General features: G+C 47.4%; 2 long non-coding RNA genes across 5 annotated transcripts in view; both read left to right on the top strand.

The window, feature by feature from the left end:
• The first annotated feature begins 2,993 nt into the window (after positions 1 to 2,993).
• Positions 2,994 to 6,664, top strand: LOC105472631 (uncharacterized). Its single transcript, XR_981680.3, has 3 exons — positions 2,994 to 3,403; positions 3,547 to 3,661; positions 5,251 to 6,664. It is a non-coding gene; the product is annotated as an uncharacterized lncRNA (long non-coding RNA).
• Positions 6,665 to 14,101: 7,437 nt separating this feature from the next.
• LOC105472632 (uncharacterized) overlaps positions 14,102 to 20,985 on the top strand; it is a 38,445-nt gene continuing 31,561 nt past the window's right edge. For 2 of the 4 annotated variants that reach the window (XR_011622828.1, XR_011622829.1), the window contains exons 1-3: positions 14,102 to 14,259; positions 15,474 to 15,613; positions 15,732 to 15,871. This is a non-coding gene — a long non-coding RNA (uncharacterized lncRNA). Of the gene's footprint in view, positions 14,260 to 15,473; positions 15,614 to 15,731; positions 15,872 to 16,767; positions 17,763 to 19,068; positions 19,491 to 20,985 lie in introns of those variants that run through there. The other 2 variants (XR_011622830.1, XR_981682.2) reach the window with 2 other exon arrangements.

Here is a 20,985-nt window from a genome sequence, read left to right as displayed (position 1 = left end):
GCATAAGCCAAACTGCAGTGGCAGGTGGCCTTTTTTTAAGGGAGGGCTCGATGGATGCTCCCATCTCTCCCATGAAGGGCTGGGGACCCCGGGGTCTGGGGACATCCTTCTCCACACCTGTCATCCTGACTCATTCATGAAAGAGTGACTTCAATGCCTCTCTGTCGAGTTGTACCGTTTTCCTGAAAACATGGGGACATGCCCGGGTCACTCAGCATGCCTGGTTCCTCTAGCCTGGCATGGCAGAGACCATTGGAGGCTGAGTGTATGTGTGCGGGAGATGGGGAGGTGCTGTCAGATTCCTTCTGAAAACACCCCCACACTCCAAGAAGTCCTGGGAAGTCTTTAGGGAAGAAGAGGCAGCAGTGAACCAAGTTGAGATTTGCCAAAATGCCAATAAATCATTTTGGGGATGGCGGAGAGGCAGGAACCCTGAACGTATAAAACCGCCCCTTGCACCCACCCAGATCAGCCGGCCCTCTGAGGTCACCTGGCTAAATCCACAAACAGAGCCTGGGGTGGGGTGGGGAAATGCTTTCTTCAGCCTCTTGGGGGCTCAGTGCAGGCAGCCCTGTCCCCTGACCCAGTGGGGCATCTTCCATCACCCAGGTGCCCAGACACATGGACAATGGGCAGAGGCACCCCCCCGCGCCCTGGGACAAGGCCTGAGTATCCTTTCCCATCCACATTCTGCACTCAGTATGGTTCCCTGCACCAAGGTGCATCCATGTCCCATAGGCTGACGCTGGGATGTGCTTGTCTAATCCAGCAGGAAAAGCTCACAGGTGACCTTGCCTATGCATTTTCAGCCTGTGTCTGCTGAAGCCCATCAGGAAACAGAGAAAAAAAATTGGCATTTGCTTCTCGATTCCCTTTTAATTGTTTTTCTATTCTTCCTGCATGGCTTCAGTAACTTAGGGATCTGCAAATGTTCACTGGGGATGCTGGGGTGGGGAGGTGGGAGGAACCAGCTCTCTTGAAATCTAGGAAGGCTTCTTGCAGGAGGTGAAACGTTTTTCTTTATAATGGCTAATTGCCAAGGGAAAGGAGACACGCCACAATTAGCTGAAGGAATGTGGTGTGAGGGAACACAGGAAGGAATAAAGAGCTGATTGCAAAGGTTGGCGAGCGGATTATCTGAAGCCCACTGAGGGCTGCTCCCAGGGATGGGTGGACGGTGCCTCAGGAATGGCCCCACTGGAGGCCACCCTTCTGGTTATGAAATGCAGTTTTGAAAAGATAATTATACCATAGTGCTGCTTACATGTATTTCAAGAACTTGTAAACCTGCTCACTCACTGACTGTGGGGTCAGGGTCACTGCAGACACAAGTAACAGGTCCTTTTTTTTTTTTTTTTCCCCAGAAACTTTATTAGTCACATATATGGTCTTGCCTGCCTCTCTTCCTGGTTTACTTTGGTTTTGCTGCCTCTGCAGTTGTTGGTAGCTGGGATGGTTTCACCACTGAAAGACGTCAAAGGGTGGTCCTGGGAGAGGTGGCTGTGTCCCCTGGGCACCACATTCCCCAGAGGGAGCTGTCACAGGTGATAGGCATGCTGCTTGAAGAAGTCAGTGCTAGCTCACAAGTGTTAGCATTCTACTTGATTCATCTGAGGAACTTTCAGACATGCAGATTCCCTGCGACTCAAAATCATAATGAGATACTATCTCACACCGGTCAGCATGGCTAAAACAACAGATGCTGGCGAGGCTGGGGAGAAAGGAGGAGGCTTATACACTGTTGGCGGAAGTGTAAATTTGTTCAGCCACTGAGGAAAGCAACTTGGAGATTACTCAAAGAACTTGACATGGATACTAGGCTTAATACCTGAGTAATGAAATCATCTGTACAACAAACCCCCATGACACAAGTTTACCTATGTAACAAACCTGCTCATGTACCCCTGAACTTAAAAGTTAAATAAAAAACTAAACAAAAGCCATGTTTTCCAATATATTTCAGATTTTCAAAAAAGAGAAGAGAGTATAATGGGATTGTTTGTAACACAAAGGATCAATGCTTGAGTGGATGGATACCCGTTTTTCATGATGTGGTTACTGCGCATTGTGTGTTGGTACCAAAATATCTCATGTACCCCATAAATATATACACCTACTATGTACCCACAAAAATTAAAAATAAAAAAAAAAGAACGTAAGACAGAGTTACCATTTGACCTAGAAATCCCATGACTGGGTATATGCCCAAAAGAAAATAAATAATTCTACCAAAAAGACACACACTCATATGTTCATCAGCACTATTCATAATAGTAAAGGCAGGGACTCAACCTAGGTGCCTATCCATGGTGGACTGAATAAAGAAAATGTGCTACATACACACCATGGAATATGACATAGCAATAGAAAAGAACAAAATCATATCCTTTGCAGCAACATGGATGTAGCTGGAGGCCAATAGGCTAAGGGAATGAAATGCAGGAACAGAAAACCAAATACCACATGTTCTCACTTATAAATGGGAGCTAAACAACGGGTATTCATGGACCTAAAAATGGCAACAATAGAAACTGGGGACTCCAAAGGGAGAGAGGGAGAGACAGGGACAAGGGTTGAAAACCTAACTGTTGGGTGCTAATGCCCAGTATCTGGGTGACAGGATCATTCCTATCCTAAATCTCAGTGTCATGCAACATATCTACATAACAAACCTGAACATGTACCCCCGGAATCGAAAATAAAAACTGAAATTATTTTTTAAAATGCAGATTTTTGCCTCTGTCCCAGGTTTGGTAGGCCTGGGAACCTGCATTCTAATGAGCACCTCCAGGTGAACTCCAGGTTGGAGAACCCTGCTGAGGGTCAGGAAAGCAAGCTTTCTCCATGTGACACTGTCCCAGAGGGCACAGTAGCACTCCTGTGCTTTTTTTTTTTTAGTTAATCTCATTTATTAATATAGATGTACATTATTCTAAATAAAATATAAAAATAGAACCAACCCAAATGTCCATCAATGATAGATTAAGAAAATGTGGCACATATATACCATGGAATACTATGCAGCCATGAAAAGGATGAGTTCATGTCCTTTGTAGGGACATGGATGAAGCTGGAAACTATCATTCTGAGCAAACTATCTTAAGGACAGAAAACCAAACACCACATGTTCTCACTCCTGTGCTTTTGATACTAAGTGCCAATATTTCAATTTTTCTCAAAAGAGGGCCAGTCCTGATAAATATTCTACCTAGAGAATGTTCTTTTAAGGGCTAAAGGAAATGCAAAAGCCTAAATACAAAGCAAGTGCCCCTGCCACTCCTAACAGCCACAATCCCCACGGAAACATTCACTTTCATTAGATGGAGAGGAGTTTCTCTTACTTCGTTCCTCGAACCACTGTTTATGGGGGCACTTCCGATTACCAGACACAGGTGACAAAAAGGTGAATGAGACTGGACCCCATGCCTGCTTCCTGGAGCCCACATTCCACGGAATGAGATCGTTATCTTGAAACGCTGATTGCTTTGCTTTCTTTTTCTGCACTTCTTACCTGTCTCTTCAACTGGGGCATCCATTGTCTTGCAGGAAAAGGAACACTAAAAGTTTAATTTGACTCACAGTTCATGGTCTTGAATGCGGGGCTTCCGAATGCAAGGCAGTGCGTTCAGCGCCTAAGCAAAGCATCTAGTTCTCAGGACCTGTAAGTATTAAACCCATATGGAATGAGTCTTAAAGTTATGAAGGCTGTCTTTGTAGCCCTTGAAACCAACTCCACCTTTTTAAACCAATCCAGACCTGACTCTGGTGCTGTCCATCGGAAAGACCACACGACTAGGATGTCACCTTTAATTTACATCATGGTGGCTTCACCCCTCTTCAGTGCCTCCACAGAACCTTCTAGCATACAGGCACCCTCCAGTCTAACTTGGATAACTCTTGGGATAAACACCTCTGTTTTTTACAGTCAGAACCGTGGTGGTTTCTTAATTGTAGAGCCAAAGCCGTGGCCTTGGTTCAGGTCGGCCACATCCTGTGGAATGAAACACTCTGCACGGATGAGGAAGGGGCCCATCCCAGCTCCCTGGCAGCCCCGATCTGCTGGAGAGGCAGCGTGGGGGTGGGTAGGGCTGACAACATGCTTCCCCTCCCCCAAGTGTGGGTGCAGCACCAACCAGTCTGATGAAGTCTCATCAGACCCACCACACCCACCTCTGAGCTCTTCTTTAGGCTGGTTCCTTTACCTGGAGAGCCCTTCCTGCCATGTCTACCTCCTGCACGAATCCCATGCATTCATCAAAGTCTAGCTGAGACACTTCCACGACACTTTCCCAATCACGCCTTTAAACCCCCACTGCACCATTGTCGTGCCTACGTTGTTTTCAGGTTGGGGTTGCCATGGTGATTTTCCTACTTTACTTGTGGGCCCTCCTTTCCTTAGTTACCCCAGAGCATCTGTGTCTGACCCTGAGCTGGGGAAAATGCCCAGTAAAAGGACTTATCTGTGCCCCTGCAGTTGCCTTAGACTCAGCCCCACAAGACGCTGTCTTAGACTGCAGGGCTGAGAGTAGAGTGTAGGGAGTCTATGCTCAACTGTGCTGGCTCACACTGGGCTGCTGACATGGTGATACAGTGAGAGAAGCAAAAATTACCCTTCACATTGTGAACTGCCCACATTGCCAAGCATAGAGACAACACAACAATGTTCCTAAAAGCTTCCATTTTCCAAATGCTCCCAGTGCACAAGGCAGTTTATAAAAACTATATAATTCGACTCTCACATTAACCCTGCACTGCTCATTCAATCATCACCACCATTTCACAGTTACGAAAACCAAGGTTTGGGAAGGTCGCATGTCTTGCCTGAGGTCTCGTACTGCTCATTAGGGTCAAGGCCAGAGTCTCAACTCAGGTCCTGCTTCCCAAACCCATGCTTCACCCTAAATTCCCTAAAACTACGTTGTAAAAAAAAAAGCGATCATATAGTTTATGTAAAAAATGGTATCAAGTGGGTTTTCTTTCATTATCTCATGCGAAAGAAGAGGGAGATTTTAGAAATGACTTTACATAATTGTAATAGTAATGACGTCTTGTTCAAATCCCTGCTTCTCATCTGGCTGCTCATTGGAATTGCCTGGAGAGTTGGTTCAAACCAGACTCTGATTCTGCACATCTGGGATAACCCCTGCTTCCAAGCGATTTCCATGGGCTGCCAGGTTTGGGTCCTCCAGTGCAGGTTGCCATTTGGCCCAGAGAGCCGACCTGACCAAGCTGAGGCTTTATTCTTTTTAGGAGACCACTAGCTGAGGGTCCGTGACTGTTGGGACTTGAGACCCTTCTCATCTCCCCCAAGACTCAGTGGGATGGGGCTGCTGTCCCAGAGCTGACTCCAACATGCCGGCCTTTTGGAAATTTGCCTGGAGGCTGCACTGAAGGTAGGTCCCTCTTCCCTCCCCTCATCATTGATTGCTTTAACTTAAAAACACTTTTTTGGGGGAATCTCGTATGTTACAATCTATTAAATATTTCCTTCCTCTCTCCTTCCCTGGGTGGAGTAAATGTATATGGGAAAGAGAATGCCAGAGCAGGAGTAAGGAACTCTGGATTTGCTAAGACATCCGGATCTACAGCAGGCCCATGGTACCCTGATGTACCCAGGACTAAAGACCCCTGGATGTGCATTTGAATTAATGCCTTTGCACAGTTCTCGTGGTTTACACGGCCTCAGAAAAGCAGATTTTGAACACTCCATTTCTTCTTGTGTAAATGGCACAGCATGTCCACCCTGCCCAACTCACTGGGTTACTTGGCACAAGAAAACCATAAAAGTGCTTTGAGAAATATGAGGCCTATTGCAATGGAAGGTGGGATTGGGAGCCACATGGCTGAATGGGACTGGCATGGGCTTGGGGTACAGGTGGGGTAACCCAGTCCTCTGGTTTGCCTGGGACAGTCATTGTTCATACTAGTGACCATTCAACTCTCAAAACTGAAAAGGACGTGGCTAACTAAGCCCCAATCCTTGGAATTCTGGTCCAATCTCGCTACATCTTGGTTTCCTACTCTGAAATATGCAGGTCATATCCATGCATTTAGAGACAGATTGTGAATGTCAAAAGAAATTCCAACTGAGAGCTCCACGTAAACTGGAAATAAAAATCACACAGTGGGTGTCGTCGTTATCATGAAGTCTAGGTGGTGTGAAACCAGGCAGCAGTATTTTGTGTGCCCTCTGGAATCCGGTTCTTTACCAAGGGCTGTCCCTTCCTTCTTTCGGATTCCTCCTTCCTCTGGCCCAAGAGACCACTTGCTTTCTTTCCCTGAGCCCCAGTTAGCTTTTCTGAAAAACAGAAGAATTGGAGTCTGAATTTCCAAGATGCCTCCCGGTGGTAACATTCTATGGTTTCATGATTCTAAAGAATGTTTGGCCTGCTGGTATTGGTTGGTTGTTTTCTTAAGAACAAAGAAAGCCAGACAACCTAAACATGAAATACAACCCCCGCAATGAATTACATGGGCTTTGAAAAAGGCATTAAGCAAGAATGATTATGTCTAATATTGGGCCTTCTGGCCTTCCCAGGGCCTGGGACCTGGCATCAGATGTCTGAACTTGATATACACCTGCAGGTAGAGTTACGGCTGTTAATCTGCCAAGCCCGTTGTTCAAGCTGTCTGAAAGCATTCGATAAATTTCTCTTAGAAGCCATGTGTTATATGATTCTTTGTTTTCCCAAACAATATTACTGATGTTTCATTTTAACTTACTTCAGCTCCTTGGCCTTGTGCAGCGGGCTTTTTGTTTGGATTTGCTTTGCTTTTGTAGAGTTTCCATGCACTCTCTGGTGATGTCTCCCGGCAGTTACATTAACATTGTATTATGTATTTGGGGGAACATCTTGAGTTTCTTGCATTGTATAATGCGATTATCGAAGGGACATCTGGCTAGAAGATTTACAGATGGGATATGAGGGTGCAGGCTTCTCAGAACTTTGGCTCCAGGTAAGAAATAATAGAAATGAGAAAGAGAGAGAGAGAGAGAGAGAGAGGAAGATTGACTCTTTACCTCTTTAATCCCAGGTTAATCAACTTTGGGCAGCATGCCAGTCTAGGCTGGCACCCAGATGAGGGTGGGCTTATGACCCAGGCAGGTGGTCCAACTCCTGGCCATTCCGGAGCCCAGGCTCTGTCCTCCAGAGAGGACCAGTCACCCTGGGTTCCCAGAAGGCCCACACAGGAGGCTGGCCAGGAATCCAGTGGTCAGATTGTTTTTGTTTTTCATCTGCGTCGCTGCCTAGCTCATGGCTGACGGATTGTAGCTGCAAATCCCTACCAGTTCTCCCTGTTTGGGGCAGATGAAGTCTGCTTTGCAAAATACAACGGAACAGACAGACCTGCCTGGGCCTCCTTTCTCCATACGACTTCTGCCTCGATTGGTATTTCTTTGATGCTCTATCCCATGGCCAGTCTGGACCCTCACATCACAAATGGAGCCCACACATCGAGCCCTCTCTGAATGTTGTGCGAGTTCATTCATTTGTTCTTTCGTGCATCTGTTCACAGATGTCAACTGTGGTAACTCGGCTTCTTAAACTCTAGGCTGCATCAAACCCACTCTACTGGTCACAGGAAGTCCAGTTCCTCTGAATTCCTGCTTTGGCTGAGTTGGTTCTGTTTAGGGACCATCTCATCACCTGCACACATGCACAATCTCCATTTCTTTCTGTGCCTACTGAGACATGGAGTTCATTATAAATACACTCCATTATAAAACACTCACACACAAGGCACACAAAGCATTGTGTGTGTGTGTGCAGATTTGGCCAGTGGCTTGGGGACCTGGAGCATTTATGCTCCAGCAACACCAACAACTTTGGGAAATGTATTTCTGTGCTTAAAAGCATCCTTCACAGGCCATTTGCTGGGTTCCAGCCTCCCAACTCCCTTCACGGTTTTCAGCTCTCTGCCCCCTTGTCTCTCCTGCCTCTCTACTTTGCTCTTTTCCTTTCCTCAAATTCTGTTTTTGTTAGTTTGTTTTGTTTCATTTTTTGAGATGGGGTCTCTCTCTGTTTCCTAGGTTGGAGTATGGTGGTGTGATCACGGCTCACTGCAGCCCTGAACTCCTGGGGCTCACATGATCCTCCCACCTCAGCCTCTCAAGTAGCTGGGACCACAGGTGCATACCACTGAGCCCAGCTAATTTTTGTATTTTTTGTATAAATGGGGTTTTGTCATGTTGCCCAGGCTGATCTTGAACTCCTGGACTCAAGTGATCCTCCCATCTAGACCTTTCAACATGTTGGGATTACAGGCATGAGCCACTGTGGCAGGCCCCTTTCTCAAATTCTTAAGATAATTCCTAATGCCACAATTCAGTGATTTCTTTTATATTGATCCATGTCCTCATATTCTTAATTTCCACCCCAAGCAGCTGTATTGAGATATTAAAGTCATAGATATTTATCTTGCTAATATTTGTGAAGCATCCACTCTTAGGAGAGGGAAGATGACCAGGCCCATCCTCTGTGCTCAAGGTGCCTTCCGTCTCAGATGACAGTGCTTAATCATGGGACTTATGTGCATCCGAGGTGTCAAGACGGGGATGGAGCGGGGGCATCCAAAGTTTTAGTCAGAATGTCAGGGAAAGCTCTGTTAGAGGAAAGAGCCTTTCAGTAGACCTAACAGAGGTTGCAAACATAGAAACGGAGAGTGGGGAAGGGAGAGGGCCCCCACGTGGGGTTCACAGTCATCAGAGCCTCGGAGGCAATGCCATAGATACCAGAAGGTGAGCGGATTCTGGGAATGGAAAGAATGGAGACATTTGCAGCTTCTGGTCTGGCATGTGAAGAGCTCGGACATCATCACTCCTATACACACAGTAAGAAAAGAGCCCGACCAAATCCCAAAGCAGCAATTCTTAGATCTGTCAGGGAGTTGAGGTCACAGAGCAAACCGCTGACCCCAAAACTGGAGAGGCAGACAGGTAAATGCAGAATATCACAACTTATGGGAGCAACAGTCTCTGTGGGAAGCAGCACTGGGTTCCATTTACCCTGTGCAACATATCTGGTTTTGAATAAAATATTACAAGGGGATCTAAAAGATTAAAAAAAAAAAGCAGTTAGAAGAGACAGAGCAAGCATCAGAATCTGACTCAGATGTGGCAGAGAGGTTGGAATGATCAGATGGGGAGTTTCAAATAACTGTCACTACCGGGCTAAGGGCTCTAATGGACAAAGTGAAAGGGGTGGGAAGCCCTGAAGACAAGGCTGGGGCATAAAATGCAGGCTGGGGCCTTGCGGAGGGGCGCGAGTGCAGGTGGGCGGAAACACACCTGTTCCTGCCTCACGCCTCTCTGGGGAGGCTGTGCTCACCCTTCCCAGCAGGACAACCTCCTCTTCTCTGTCCTCACGTGCTGTTGGAGACTGGCTGGGTCTGGGCCCTTCTAAGCCACTGAACTCTCTCTGGGTTCCTCTCCCAGCAGCCCCAACACTCGGGTTAACAAGGACAACACCAACAACAACACAGCAAGGGCCTACTGGGCTTGCCTCTGTGTAAGGGCAGGATTGAGCTGGAGTCCAGCTTCCCAGAGTTAAGGGCAGGAAAGGGGGCTTGGTGATCACAGCATGACAGAAGCAATGACTTTGTATTGTTTTAGCAGACAGATGTGAGAACACATCATCCTTCCTTTTTCCTTCCTTCCTTCCTTCAATCACCTAGCATTTACCGACAGGCTATGCTGACGTAAGCTGCTCACTCTCTTAGCAGCCGTGATGAGCACTGCCCGTCAATGAAGGCAATATTAGGAAGATGGTGGCTGGGCCCATAAGGGGGTGTAGATGGGTGCTGTGGGGAGACTAGAGGGCTCAGTGGGAAGAGAAGTCAGGTGGGCCTTGGGTAGGGCCACCAAGGGTAGACCTTGCAGGAAGGCCGGTTCTCTCTTCTTGGAGGGGATGCTGGTTTTGCCTTCCCAGACCTCTTGCCCTCCTTTCTGATGTCAGACCTTGCCTCCCCTGACCATGAGTGTAGGTGGCATAAGACAGCTGGCCATTGTTAGTGATGTGGATTCAGGCACAGCGATACCACCAGACATAAGGCAAAGCAATCAGCAGCGATGCTTGCAATTTCTCCTCTCAGATTCTCTCTGATTCAACCTTCTGCTCGGACATTACAACACAGGATTTAATGGACCCCTAATCCTTGAAGTGGGAGCTTTTCAAATCCAGCCCACAAACACTTCTGCATGCCCACCACCCTGCATAAGGCGTGGGCTGCGTCCCTATGCACGAGGTTTTGGTCATCCACAAAAAAGTGACGGGGGCGCTTGACATCGCTATCATCTCCATTAGACATAAGAGTTCAGTTTCCATTAGAAGAAAGTTAGTCACAACAAACACGCCCTTGCAAAGGTGTAAGCCCAGACCCTGACACTCAGAATGTCCTCAAAGGGGGGATGAATGTCAGCACTGCGAGGTGGACCCATAGTGTGGGGCTGGGTGGGGGCTTCAGGTAGAGAGACTACATGGTGAGCCCAGAAAGCAGCTTTGGGTTCAGTGTGCACACGAGCCCACGTAGCAGGTGCAGGAGGCTTCGCTCCATTTATGTGTAAAGTAAGGACACTCCTTGGGCAGGACAGAATCTTTGAGATTTAGCATTTCTGCATTTCTGTTTGCAAACAGGCCTGGGCTGATCTGGATGTTGCTTTACCTGATCCAGGAAAAGACGGTGGCAAAACTGTTGAGAGGAATGAATCAGAAATTGGCAGAATAGATGACACAAAAATCCAAGATCAAAGCTCTGATGCTATCACCCTTTGGATGATCCTCCACGAGAGAGGAATGGAGGACATTACTATGAATGATTTAAGAGATACATGGTTCTGAAATTGACACGGCCTCTTTTGTTCAAACAGAATGAACTTCTCAGGGCCATCGTCCATCACCAGCCCTAACTAGGAACTTCCAAGCTTGGGCACAGGGTCTGTTTGTTGAACGCTGTGTTCGGGCTTTGTTTTGCCATGCCTGTCTGCATGAATGGAGGTCAAGGCTGACCCCGTATGAAGCCTACGCTGTGAAGACATCCAGGAGAGCCTTACCTGGTCTCCCAGGAAGTGACAGGAGTTTAGAATGGAGGAGAAGGTGCTAGTGCGCTTCCTTTTTAGTTTTGAAAAAGGCGTGTGGGCTGGGCATTGGTCTAGAACCTGGTCCCGGGCTGCCCGGGGCTGCTGCTGTGGCCGTCTGACCTCCTATAAGCCGTAGGACTTTCCTAAACCTCAGTGCAATCATCGACCAAAGGGATAGTAACTGTGGCCCTAGCCTATGTCATTGGGTTTTTACCGGAATAGAATAATGCTGGGCTTACTATTTGGTTAGATGGTTGGGGATATTTTTGTCAACAGCTCAGCTTTACTTTTTTCTCACTGGAGTGACCTCACGCTTGCGAATGGCTTTGGAGGTGGTATTCTCGGTAAACCGAACAGGATCTGTAGGACTGAGCCAGTTGTATTTGCACTGTGTTGGCTCCTGGCTGCCTGTGGGGGTGGCTGTGTCTGGCTTCTGCGAGCCCTGCCCTCCTCTCCACCCAGCCTGAGGTCTGAGGCTGTTAAACCACAACAATTAGAGGGCTAGTTTTATGGGGAGGCTCAGATTGTTCACTCACTTCGCCTGGGTAATTACAGTGAAGTGGAAGCTGGCGGTCGGCTCTCGTAAGAGTTTGGATTTCCAGAATCAACCATGGGACTTTCTCCCTGCAGATGTGGACCTTCCTGGAGCCCAGAGGTCCCCCCAGACAACCCAGTACCTCTCGAATGTTCTCTGATCTGTATCTGACACCACCTCCACATGACTTCACAATACTGGGCTTAACGATGTCATGGTCTGCCCAGGATTCGGAAGATATTTTGATAATCACAAAACACGAACTAGGGTGCTTAGAGTTATAGTCCTCAAAGTGGCCACATCCAAGCTAAAATGCTTTCAGGGATAATGAGAACCACCTCTCCTGATTCTCAGTCTTGCCGTCTCAGGGCAGGGGAGACATTGCCATCACGATTCACATGGGAAGATGTCTGAGGTGCTTTCATCCTTCTCCCAGGGCAATGGTTTTCTGTAGAGGCCTTGATCAGGTAACAGGATATCCTGGTTATTTAATAAATTTCATGGAACTTCCCACCACACATTCCAAAGCAAACCAAAGCCACTAAAACACGAGAAATGATTGTATGCCATAGGAAAGGCGGCTGTCACGAAGTCAAGTCCCAGAGAGGCGATTTCTACCAAGAAGGTAGGAAGAGCACTGGGTTTCTTCTTATCAGGGGGATGAACCCCCCTTACCCCTGTCCTGTCCCTGACACCTGGGCCGTGAATGAGGTGCAGTCATGGCGGAGGCTGAGTCGTAGGAAGGCAGAGAGCTGAGCGGCAGTGTAGGTTCTGACATTTCCCAAAAGGAGAGACTCGGGGATGCAATCTAGTTGGAAGAAATGATTAAGTTTACGTATCACGTTGGCAAATTCTTACTTAGCTTTGATAAAAGAAAATTTTCAGCTGAATTAAATTTAAAGGAGTTTAATTGAGCAATGAACGATTTGCAAATCGGGCAGCCCCCAGAGTCACAGCAGAGACTACCATGCAGCCACGTGGTGGAAGAAGATTTACAGACAAAGAAAGGGAAATGATACACAGAAATTGGAAGTGACGTACAGGACAGCTGGATTGGTCGCAGTATGGCGGTTGCCTTATTTGAACACAGCCTGAAGACTCAGCAGTGTATGAGTGGTTGAAGTACAGCCGCTGGGCTTGGCCAAGACTCAGCCTGTTACAGATACATTCTCCTAGGTTTTCAATCTTGCCTACCTATTAAGCTAGGTTGCAGTTCGTCCACAAGAACTCAAATATAGAAGTATGGAGTCCTGGCTGGGCGCAGTGGCTCATGCCTGTAATCACTTTGGGAGGCCAAGGTGGGTGGATCACCTGAGGTCAGGAGTTCGAGACCAGCTTGGCCAACTTGTGAAACCTCGTCTCTACTAAAAATACAAAAATTAGCTGGGCATGGTGGTGTGTGCCTGTAATCCCAGCTACCTGGGAGGCTGAGGCAGTAGAATCACTGGAACCTGGGAGGCGGAGGCTGCAGTGAGCCGAGATTGTACCACTGGATTCCAGTCTGGGTAACAGAGCAAGACTCCATCTTAAAAAAAAAAAAAAAAAAAAAAAGTACAGACTCCTTCTCAGGCCGTATTTAGTTCACTTTAACAGCTGTTTTGTTTCAGATTAAATAAATGAGTAAGATGCTTTAATCCACATTTTCATAGGATTGAGAATATCAACTCTTTATCAAACAATGTTATTTTCATCACCTCAAGGGGTGGCTTTGAGGATGCTGATGGAAATGAAGGCAGGAACTAACATGTCCCCAAGCTTCCTTGGCTGGATAGCTGGAGGTAGCCTCCCACTTCTCTCCTGAAGCTGGCGAATGGCACACCTCAGACAGCTGCCCTTGTGTCTCTCAACCTGTCCCTTTGCAAGGACACGCTGTCAATCACAATCCCTTACTTCCTATGTTTTCTGACCTCCCTCCATACTCCATGAAAGGAGTCTGGATTTTTATCCAAGTTCTATCACTTGACAGCTGTGGGTGACCTTGAACAAGTCACTGATGCTCTCTCAGCCTCAGGTTCCTTATTTATAAAATGGGAATCAGAACACTCCCTACCTAATAGGGTAATGATCAGATTAAATAAGACAATATTCGGAAAGCAGCTGCCACAGCGCCTGGCATATTTAAAATATTCTCACTATTGCTGTCGTCATCATCATCACAGCAGCAGTAGTAGTAGGTATTCGTATGTGTTTTTGCAGCAGAGGCTAGAGTCTCAGAGGGTCTTTAACATGCTCAGAGGTATTAAAGCATTGCCATCTTTGCTGGAGAAAAGGACTGATCTTTTGTGTTTTGTTATCTAGTTAAGTTCAAAAATGCCTACCTGAGATCTGGGGGGGTGGGCGGTGCACCCTTTTAAACTCTGAGAAATGCAAATTAATTATGACAGCAAAAAGACTACCATCCTAGTCAGAGTGAGCTAGGCTTATTGTGCTGTAACAAACAACCCTAAAATCTTAGTGCCATAATATGCAACAGCTGATTTCTTGCTCGCTGCAAGCTCATCACAGGTCAGCAGTGGCGGAGTCTGCGCTCTACCCCGTGCAGGGACCCTGGCTCTGCTCTCCGGAAGTTTGCTGGTTGCCATGGGGGAGAAGAGTGAGACTGGGGAAAGGCTCAGGGGCGTTTCACTGCCTCAGCCTGGAGGCGCAGGTCAGTTCCGCTTGCATTTCATTGGCCAGTACTGGTCACATGGGCTGAGAATTCCAGGTTCCTATCGCTCCGGGAAGGAGCCTGAAACTGGCCGCCTCTGAGCTCAGTTCATCCTTAGCACATCCGCAAAGGGCACAGCAAAGACTTTAGGCAGCACCAGAGGCCACGTGGCCAGAGGTTTTGTTTAGAGTAGGAGCTGACAAACATTTTCTTAAGGGGCCAGAGGGTAAATATTTTAGGCTCTGAAGGCCATGTGGTCCCTGACACAACAACTCAGCTCTAGAAAGGAGCCTAGGCAATATGTAAACAACCGGACCTGGCTGAGTGCCAGTGAAACCTCATTTGCAGAAACTGGTGGGCCCTGCAGACCCTGGTTTACAGCAGCCCAGAGCATCCCTTAGAAAACCAAAATCGTATTTTTAATAAAAACATCATATTCCAAGTGATATCCCTCAATTTGCCAGATGAATAGGGCTGCTGTGAGTAGATGAGGATAATGTGAGGGGTATTCAAATGACCACAGTTACCATCTCAGTGACAGATGTGAACCCAAAAGTATCGGGGACATGTCTCAGTCAATTTAGAAAGTTTTATTTTGCCAAGGTTAAGGACGTGCCCGTGACACAGCCTCAGGAGGTCCTGAGGACACGTGCCCAAGGTGGTCAGGCACAGCTTGCTTTCATACATTGTAGGGAGACATGAGACATCAATCAATATTTGCAAGATGTACATTGGTTCTGTCTGAAAGGGCCGCCAACTCAAAGTTGGTGGCAGAGGCAGAGTGATTTCCAGGTCATAAGCACATGTAAACATTTTCCAATTGGCAATTGGTCGAAAGAGTTACTATCAATAGAAAGGAATGTCTGAGTTACGATGCAAGGTTGTAGAGACCAAGGTTTCATCATGCAGAGGAAGCCTCAAGGTAGCAGGCTTCAGAAACAAGATATTGTACATGTGTCTTATCAGACTTAAGGTCTGTGTTGATGTTGGGGTGATGAGGCATGTCTGACCCCCGCTTCCCGTCCTGACCTAAACTAGATTTTCAGGTTAACTCTGGAAGGCCCTTGGCCAAGAGGTGGGGTCCATTAAGATAGCTGTGGGGCATTAGAATTTTATTTTTGGTTTATACAATGATGACTAGCTTCTATTCTTGCCCCATAGATTCTTAAAGTACTTCCGTTATTCCAATGACTTTTTTTTTTTTTTTTTTTTAGAAAAAGAAGTAAACGATCTCACTGTTTTGGAACTCTGAGTTTCTAATTTGAAACAGCAGAACGGGATATTTAAGAGCAGAGGAGAAAAGTTAGCAACTGCTGAGTCTTCTTTAGCATAATTCATTTAACATATAACCCAGGTAGCCCTTATTTTCACATATTTTAAGTGTTCTAGAAATGCCTTTGGAAGCTTCTTCAAAGAGAAGCCAAACTTAGAAATTCCTTTTCTCTCTCTCTTCTTCCATAAATACCCCAAAGCGGCCACTGCACCAAGTGCTGTTCTAGGCGTGAGGATGTCAGAAGAGAGGCCCAGTGACAAGGTCGATGTTTCCATGGAGGTCACAATTCAGGCAATAAGTGCACAAACAAACAAGTAAACGCAGCACATTTAAATACCAGTGAGTGCAATAGAAAACAACTCAGTGAGAGGGAGGGTGGTGTAAGAGTGGATGGCGTCCATGAGGAAAGCAGCATCTGTTTCTAAATGTGAGGCTGCCAGTGTCCACCTGCAGAAAAGGCCGTCCTTCTGGCTAAGTTGAGCAGAACAGGATTTAATGCAGGGTATTAGGTGCTTTCAGAATCCCTCAGAAGGCTAGGCCTCCGCAGCAGCTCCCCAAATCACACCCCAGTGGGCTGCCGGGAACTGTGCTCACAGCTGCTGTCAGGAAAGTCAGGAACCACTAGCTGGGGTAGTAGCCACCAGCTCAAGAATGTGTGACAGGGCGGGGCACAGTGGTTCACACCTGTAATCCCAGCACTTTAGGAGGCTGAGACAGGCAGATCACGAGGTCAAGAGATCGAGACCATCCTGGCCAACATGGTGAAACCCTGTCTCTATTAAAAACAAAAATTAGCTGGGTGTGGTGGCACACGCCTGTAGTCCCTGCTACTTGGGAGGTTGAGGCAGGAGAATTACTTGAACCTGGGAGGCAGAGGTTGCAGTGAGCCGAGATTGCACCACTATACTCCAGCCTGGTGACTGAGCGAGACTGGCTCAAAATAAAAAAAAAAATGTGTGATAGGCCAGGCACAGCAGCTCATGTCTGTAATCCCAGCACTTTGAGAGGCCAAGGTGGGAGGATAGGAGGATCACTTGAGCCCAGGAGTTTGAGACCAGCCTGGTCAACATAGTGAGACTCCATCTCTCTCCACACACACACACACACACACACACACACACACACACACACGAACGTGTTACAGGCTGGATCCAGGGGTCTGGGAGCAGTCTGCCCGTAACCATGGGAACTGCCTCATGACACTCACAAAATGAAGACTCTCGACACTGTTGTAGGAACCCGCAGTGCTGCCACAGCTGGGCCACCCAAGAGCAACAGCCAAGAAGCAGCAACAGAGCCGCCTGCTTCCACTGACCTCCACCATCCAAACCTCACGCAAGTGCATTGAGTTGGGGGGCCTACTCTTCTAGAAGAGTCCTCGCAGGGGATCAGAAAATACAATGGTAGCTTTCCCAGCATATCAGCTCCCTAGAGCTGCCATAACAGACTGGGTGGCTTAAACAACAGACATTTGGCCTGGTGTGGTGGCTCACACCTGTAATCCCAGCACTATGGGAGGCCGAGGCGGGCGGATCATGAAGTCAAGAGATTGAGACTATCGTGGCCAGTGTGGCGAAACCCCGGCTCTACTAAATATACAAAAAAATTAGCTGCGTGTGGTGGCACATGCCTATAGTCCCAGCTACTCGGAGGCTGAGGCAGGAGAATCGCTTGAACCTGGGAAGCGGAGGTTGCAGTGAGTCGAGATCGCACCGCTGTACTCCAGCCTGGTGACAGAGTGAGACTGCATCTCAAACAACAACCACCACCACCACAACAACAACAAAACAGACATTTTTTGTCTCATCATTCTGGAGGGTGGAAGTATAAGATCAGAGTGTCAGCTGGGTTAGTTTTCCTGAGGCTGTGAAGGAGAATCTCCTCCAGGCCTTTTCCCAGCTTCTGCTGGGTTGCCGGCCATCTATGGTGCTCCTTGGCTTGTAGACACATTGCTCTGATTCCTGCCTTTGTCTTCACAGGGTGTTCTCCCTGTGTTCGTGTCCATGTCTAAGTTTCCCTTTTTTATAAGCACACCAGCATGCTGAATTAAAGCCCACCCTAATGACCTCATCTCAACTAATTACATCTGCAGTGACTCCATGTCCAAATACGGTTTCATTCTAAGGTACTTGATGTTAGGACTTCGGCATGTGAAACCTGGGGAGACATGACATCCAGCTTCCTCAAGGCAGTCGGAAGTGGCCTTGGAGGAGGATAGAATGGCTGGTGATTAAAGTCAACACACTCCACCGCAGGCCAGAAGGGTGGGGCCTGGAGGTGGATTCAGCAGAGGGAACCGCTGGGGCCAGAGGCCTAAAGAAGACCCAGTGTCATAAGAAGAACTGAAGAGAAAACTTTGGGCATAGGGAGGATGAACTAAGCAGATGAGGAGTGAGATGGGGTTGGAGAGGGAGCTAGGGCCATAGGATGAGGGCTGTGAGGCCACTTAAGCCTCGAATTTAACTGCATATGTGCTGGGAAGCCAGTGGGGGCTTCTGAGCTGGAACTGATGGGACTGGGTGTACCTTCTGGGGAGGTCAGTGGCTGCTGCATGGGCCAGGGGCTACAGCGGGCCCAGCAGGAAATGGGAAGGTTGTTCAGGCAGCTGCTGTAGGTGTTCCCAGGGGAGACTATGGTGTCTTGGACCAGGGGGAGCAATAGGGCAGAGAGAGGGGGATGGATCTGGGGCGTTTTGGTGACAGCTGTTTAGACTTGCAGTGGGTAAGCACACAGGCCCACGCAGATATGGTCATTGTTGAAGCTGGGCTGATGGCATCTGCAGACACCCTAGAGCTTTTTAGCTGACGTTTGAATACTGGGATGACACCTACAGTGCAGGTGGGCAGATTTCTGTCTGACTTCTAGTGACCATACTTCTCGAATCCCAGATCAGGGCTCACTCTTGTGAGATGTCTCAGCTTTGTGCTGGCCAATGCAGTGGGAGAGGAAGTAGACAGAGTAATATTCCCAAAGCTGTAAATGTGTCACCTGACACAGCAGAAGGAACTTTGCAGACGTGATTGTGTGAAGGATCTTGAGGCGGGTAGATGGTCTTGGGTGATCTGTGTGGGCCCAGTGTAATCACAGACTTTATGAGGGGAACTTGGGCAGAAAAGGTGATGTGACGATGGAAGGTGGAGAAAACTTGGTTTTGCTGCTGCCTTTAAAGATGGACAAAGGGGCCATGAGCCAAGGAACGTGGGCAGCCTCTGGAAGCTGGAAAGGCAAAGGAACGATTCACCCTTAAAGCCTCCAGAAAGAACCAGCTCTGCCAACACCTTAATTTTAGCCCAGCGAGGCTGATTTTTGAGCTTCCAGCCTCCAGAGCTGTAGGATAGTAACTTTTTTTTTTTTTTTTTTTTTTTTTGAGACGGAGCCTTGCTCTGTTGCCCAGGCTGGAGTGCAGTGGTGCGATCTTGGCTCACTGCAACCTCCTCCTCCCAGGTTCAAGTGATTCTTCTGCCTCAGCCTCCTGAGTAGCTGGGACTACAGGCGCGTGTCACCACGCCTGGCTAATTTTTGTGTTTTTATTAGAGATGGGGTTTCACCATGTTGGCCAGGCTGGCCTCTAACTCCTGACTTCGTAATCTGCCCACCTTGGCCTCCCAAAGTTCTGGGATCACAGACATGAGCCACCACGCCCAGTCATGTGTGGTTTTAAGCTGCTAACTTGTAGTGGTTTTCAGGAAACTAATACGGGTAGAGAAAAGGGAGGTAATAGAAGTCAATTCACCAAGAAACAGTAAAATGAATCGAGAGATTTTGCAGGGGCCCATGTGCTTCTTGCATGTGCCAGTCATCTTGGTCAGTGACAGGTGTCAGGGAGAATGGTGGGCAGGTTGGGTTGCGATCTCTGCCTGGAAGAACTTCATTGTGAGTTTCCCAGTGAGAGAGAGACAAAGAACTAAGCCAATCATGCACCACTGGATGATTTATTGTTTTTTTGTTTTTTCTCTCTAGATAAACAGAATATAATTATAGAAGCAGGCATGTGTTAGCCTAAGCTTTTGTTAATCACACCCAAGTTATATTTTCTTCAGCTTGCAAGCTCCGTTGCCACTCCTCATTAGAAAGGAGTACATCTGAGTTGTACTTCTAGGCAGGTAGGTGCAAGGCCTTTATGTCTGAGGTATTGTGTTTCTAGCGAACTCTAATCTGCCTTCCCTGCGTGATGGAGAGCTGGAAATGGAGCGAGAAGGGGAAAGGTGCAAGCCAATGGGGAAAGTTCTTATTGTCACAACAGGAGGAAACATCAGCTTAGACCTGGCTCATTCTTTGGGATAGAATAACACTGGTAATAGTTGAGTTTAAATTTCAGTATAATTGAGTTTCAGCCTAGCTCTGTGTGGTTGGAAAAATGTAATGAAGTTGCTGTGTATAAACTGGTCCATTGAGTTTTACTTTAAAATCTTCTTTAAACATATTTAGCAATTTAAAAATGTATTTGGAACATATCTGTGACCTGTCTGTGTACATTTCAGATTGAATGAAAAGGGTCACCCTTCCTGTCAAAGTTTCAAGATTCCTGGTAAACGCTGACATCCTCACTTTTTTTTTCCCCTCCAGTTGATTTTTTTCTTAGATAAGCCATTCTCTAGTTGAGAAGGAAGACTTTGTTTTGTCTTCGTGTGCAGAATCCCTTGGCCTTTGTTTGGCATTGAGTCGGGCTCTCCTCTCTGAGTGACGAGGCTGTGTCCCTCAGAAGACCAGGGCCTCGGGCAAATCTGAGCCCACTTAGGCATCAGACAAATGCTGTGGGTTAGGTGTAATTATCAGCATGTAAAGCGCATACAACACTTATTGGTCCTCACCCAAGGTATTTTGAGAGCCACTAATTTGTTTAATATCACTGGAGACTGTTTTAGAGCAAGCATTTCAACAGACTTGAATTTCCTTTGGAAAGAAAGTGGAGTAATATGGTTTTCTGGAGGGATTTATCGTTCTTGTTGAGATATTTGAAGACCCACGTCAGGCCTTATACTCTCCAGGAAGTTCTCCAGGAAGGTAGGACCCCACAATAAAGAGCTGTTGGTCCACAGTGAACCCTGAGCTGGGACTTTCTCCACGACTCACCACCTCACTCTCAGCCTCAAGTTACTCATTAAAGGTCTTCGCTGGCTGTCTGGTTGGGCCACATGCCTTGCTGGTCACTCACATGACATCCTCAATCTCCTATTGCAATTGGAGTGGCTTAAAACAACACCCATGGATCATCTCACAGTTCTGTAGGAGAAACCCGGGCGCGGTGGGCTCAGGGTCTTGCATGTCTGGAATCAAGCTCTCAGAAGGGCTGTGTTCTCTTTTGGAGGCTGTATGCATTTCCCGTGCTGCTGTAACAAAGTGCCACAGCTGGGTGGCTTCAAACAAAGGACATTACTTCTCTCCCAGTTCTGGAGGCTGGATGTCTGAAGCTAAGGTGTGGGCAGGGCCCTGCTCCCTCTAAAGAAGAGTCC

The sequence above is a fragment of the Macaca nemestrina genome, chromosome 4, assembly GCF_043159975.1.
Source record: "Macaca nemestrina isolate mMacNem1 chromosome 4, mMacNem.hap1, whole genome shotgun sequence".
Lineage (NCBI taxonomy): Eukaryota > Metazoa > Chordata > Mammalia > Primates > Cercopithecidae > Macaca > Macaca nemestrina.
This window is presented reverse-complemented; position numbering and strand designations above follow the sequence as displayed.